General features: G+C 35.6%; 1 protein-coding gene across 1 annotated transcript in view; it reads left to right on the forward strand.

Annotated features, from left to right (window-relative positions):
* Positions 1-4,269, forward strand: part of LOC104546148 (alpha-mannosidase 2-like) — a gene marked incomplete at both ends in the record, with an annotated part of 12,835 nt that overhangs the window by 1,518 nt on the left and 7,048 nt on the right. The window lies entirely within an intron of this gene.

A 4,269-nucleotide genomic window follows, 5' to 3' on the forward strand; every position in this document is an offset into this window, starting at 1 on the left:
CAGGGGTTCAGTGTTCTGGCACTGGTCTTTTTTCAGATGCAGTCGGTTAGTGGAGGCTGAGCGCCTGCATTTTTAAGCTTCAATTCCCTGCCCCTTTTTCAGTAGATCATTAGGCTTTTTTTAATGTCCTTGATACTAACTGTTAGACTCTGTTTCGATAAACTTTTCCAAACCTCGTCACTAGATTGCTTCTGATTCTTGTGCTAAACTTACTGTTTCATGACTCTGTCTATGTTATATCAAAATGTTATCTTCTCCCCTCTTCCTACCCTAGAATTTATAAAAAATACTATTTCATAACTGCACATCCAAGATGTTTCACATCTTTTGGCATTGCCATTAGAGATAGACCTCTGGCCCTTTCTCTAAAGGAGGCTAGTTTTGTCTATTCATATGGGTCTCATAAAAGAAAAAGTTTTTTTTTAGCACAACCCCTGGTTCTTTTTCTACAGGTTCTAGTGGATTAGTAGCTTGTTTAAAATTCATTTTGTTTTTATTTTATTTACATTCCTTCTGTAACTGACTTCCAAGACAGAATATTAGTATTTGGTAGATACTAACATCTGTCACTACAGGTGACAAGGCATACAGTTTTGAGGGTGCTCTTGATTCAGCTGGCCAATAGGAAAGGCTGTCAATTTCAGGTTATGCTGGAGAAGGCTTTGTCAGAGCCTCCAGATTTTCAGCTATGTGTCTTTTCTAGTGGACTAAATAGCTCTGTATTGCTCCTATGAGAAGGGTCCCAAAAATAATTTTGGTAAGAAGAACACATCTCTTACTAGCTTCCAAATTAGGATGTCAAGTTATTTCTCTATATGGTTGCCATGACACTTGAAATATTATACCTTCTTTTGGAAAGTCAGAGGATAGCAATGGTTTTCTCCATGCATACAATCTAAATATCTATCAGGTTGTTCATGTTCCTCGACTGATATCAAGTAGAGTTAAACTGAGTTAATCTAATCCTGGTAAATGTAACCCATTCCATCACAGGTGATCATGCAAGACTAATTATTGTTTGCTTTTACAAAGAGTGTTATCATAGAAATCTCATGACTCGGTACTACTTTTGGTAAGGACATTTCTGTGGAATTGTCTGCTGTATGAAACTGCATATTAATAACCACTTAAAAGAAGGAAAATTTATCTGTAACAGAGATCTGAAATCTCTTGTACAGCTAATGGTTACATTATTCCTTTCCCATGGAGGATTAAAAGGCATGGCACAAAGGAAATGCCTTCTGGCAAAAAAGCTTAAGACATAATGAAACTATAGTGTAACAATATATGTGAAAACACTTACCAAGAAATTAGGTCAGTAAAGATATTAACTATATTAGCTGCTGAAGCTTGAAAGTCTCATTACATTTTATGTTTTCTCATCTGAGGCTACTTTCTTTTTAACTTTCCATGTAACTAGTTATGCTGGTGAGAATCTGTGACTCAAAAAGCCAAGAAACTGCCTTGTAACAGAATTGCTAGGGAAAGGAGTGGTCTTAGGTTCCAAGTTCTGTTTTGGGGGTATGAGTTATGTACTGATGCTCTAAACCACTTGGTGTTGCTAAATTCTGCTAAATCTGGGTTAAATGCTTCCATGTAAGTTCAACGAGGACCTACAAACTTGGGGTTTGTATGTTTCTCCCTTCAGTAGCTAAAATATATACCCATGATTGGGAAATGAAGTGTGAAAATTTGGTCCTCTTCAGACTTTTGATCAGTGTCGAGCTTAATTGTCCTCTAGTTGCTGGCAGTTGATGAAGACTTGAGCACCTCAGTAGCATGTCTAATTTTTGGGGGGCTCATCCAAACCACAGAGAGATGTTCAGTTTACAGATAGCTGTGTTGTGTGAGGTTATCGTTATCACAGATGGATGGCATTTCTTTTGGGAGCAGATTAAGGAGTGGTCATAGAACCTGCTGTGCTGGCAAAGCTCTTATGTTAGCTCTCATGTGCTTCAACATTGTGAGACTGCCTGAGGTGGATTAAGCAGCTGAACTCCAGAAGGGAGAACCCTGCTCAGGGACAGTGATATTTTCAACTGGCACAACCGGGCTTGAAAAATGATGTAAGAACTGGGACTTCAGAACTTTGCAGTACATGCGTGTACCAGATCAGAGTGTTTTGTTGATGAATCTCACTGTTACAGACCTAGTACAAGCAGTGCTTAAGCGGAATTGGAGGAGATTAAAATATATTTTCCCTCCCTCCTCTGCCCACCCTCCTCCAAATTATACCTAAGTAAAAATGTATGGAGATGTGTATGTGCACCTATGTCAAGCCTAAATACTACTTTTTAACACTTATTGTCTGTAATACTGATAACTTTGCCTTACTAACACTCACATTAACTCCTTTCAATTATTTAAGTCAGTCTCCATTTCTTAGTTGGAAATCTGTATAGCCTTATGAAGCTAATTGCAGTGTTACGTTAAAATAAAATTTAAGAACAGAAATTGATGCTCTTAATACAGCATGGAGTTTCAGGTTTGTTTCATGTTCACCAGATCTGGATATGGTTTTCAGGTGACTTCTTAGTTTTCCTGACATGTTTGGAACACCGATTTAGGCTGTTATCTGACCCACCAAAATATAAGAATAAGTTAGTATAAAGGTGAAGCAGAGTAGCAAAAAATGCTAGTTGAATGACATCAGAAAACTTTACCTTTAAAAGTTTCAGGCTGTTAATTGAAAGTTCACTGATAGAAGTATTCATGTTGTGTTTAAATAAGAAGATTTAAAAAAAAACAAACAAAAACAAACAAAAAAACCAGCACAAACCTCACAGCCACCACTGTTTGTCTAGAACGTATTTTACTCTTGTAAACAGCAGCAGTATATTGTTTAGTAGAAAACAGAGTTTTCTAAAAAAACCCTAAAAAACCTCCAAACAAACAAACAAAAAAACCCCAAACCAAACTATGAAGGCAATGTGAAGACTATAAAGTACACATTGAATGTCGAACACTTAGTTTTTCTATTTTAGAGGACGATGAAATCTAGAAATAGAATGTGAAACTGAGCAGCTCACAAGCTTTTCCTTAGAATACTGAATCTGAGTTTTATTCCTCACTCACTTCTCAATATTTCCGTGGTTGCATATGAAGTTGTAGGGGACTTTCAGGGAGAGAGTTATTTTCTTTTTCTTTTGTCTGAGGGGTGGAGAGGGAGGGAATTGAAAAAATCAGGGCAGTTCCACTGAAAATTGACAGGTCTGTTACAGAGAGCACAGTTTTAATTCCTGATTAATATATATTTTCTTCCTGTCTTAGTTACAAGGGCAGCAGATTTGATATGTACAAAGCAGAAATAGACTTTGCGTTGAGTAAGCATAACACATAAAAAATGTGACATAACACATAAATTTTCCATTGGAAAAGTAAATACACTGTAATACCTTTTAAGTATTGTGTGCCTGCTCCTACATAAATGGCTTTATTTTGGGGAATATTTTTGGTGAACAAGGGCCTCATGTTCTATTTATCTTCTGAATCAGAATGAATGCTTCAATACAGAGATGTTCCAGGTTGCTCTGTTATATTCTGGTTTATACTATGCATAATAGAAAAAATGAAAAATCATCTTAGACTGCTTTTAGTTTTAAATTTGAGATAGCCTTACCTGAGACATATCATGTTTCTTAAGTTTTCTTTCAGAGTCTTGGCCAATGAGCCATTTGTCTTTATTAAAGAGATACTACTTTTTGGTGAAATTAGCACTGAAGTCTTACGACAGAAACATCTGTAAAGTATTAACTTGTGTATGTGATGTATTTAGTTTTGACATAGAATGATGATGCAAGATTTTAAACAATTGATGCATATATTCTATACCTTAAAATAAAGGAATTTTTTTTACTGTTGAATCTTGAAAGTAGCCAATGCTAAATTCTTTCAATGTGTAATTGTGCTTACTAAAATGTCAGTTAAAACTTACCTTTTGGATTTATTTCTAGTATTTGCGTTATTGACATTATCGTGTAGTTACATATGATCTGTTAAACACACATAATCATACTTGCATTCTCCAAAGCACTGATAAGAACTCATGGCTACGTGCCCATTAATCTTTTTTTAAATTGCTTTTATGAAAAATTTTTACCATTGCAGCATTACATGTTCAATGATGGATGGATGTAATTAAGAATTAAGGGATCCTCTTTTAGTGTATGATTATATTTTGCTTCCTTAGCTGTCTAAACAGTTACTTAGTTGTGCTTTCTTCCAGGACTAGTTAGTTGAGAATCAAGCATAACTGTAAAAAAAATTGTA

The sequence above is a fragment of the Mesitornis unicolor genome, unplaced genomic scaffold (assembly GCF_000695765.1).
Source record: "Mesitornis unicolor isolate BGI_N332 unplaced genomic scaffold, ASM69576v1 scaffold23469, whole genome shotgun sequence".
NCBI lineage: Eukaryota > Metazoa > Chordata > Aves > Mesitornithiformes > Mesitornithidae > Mesitornis > Mesitornis unicolor.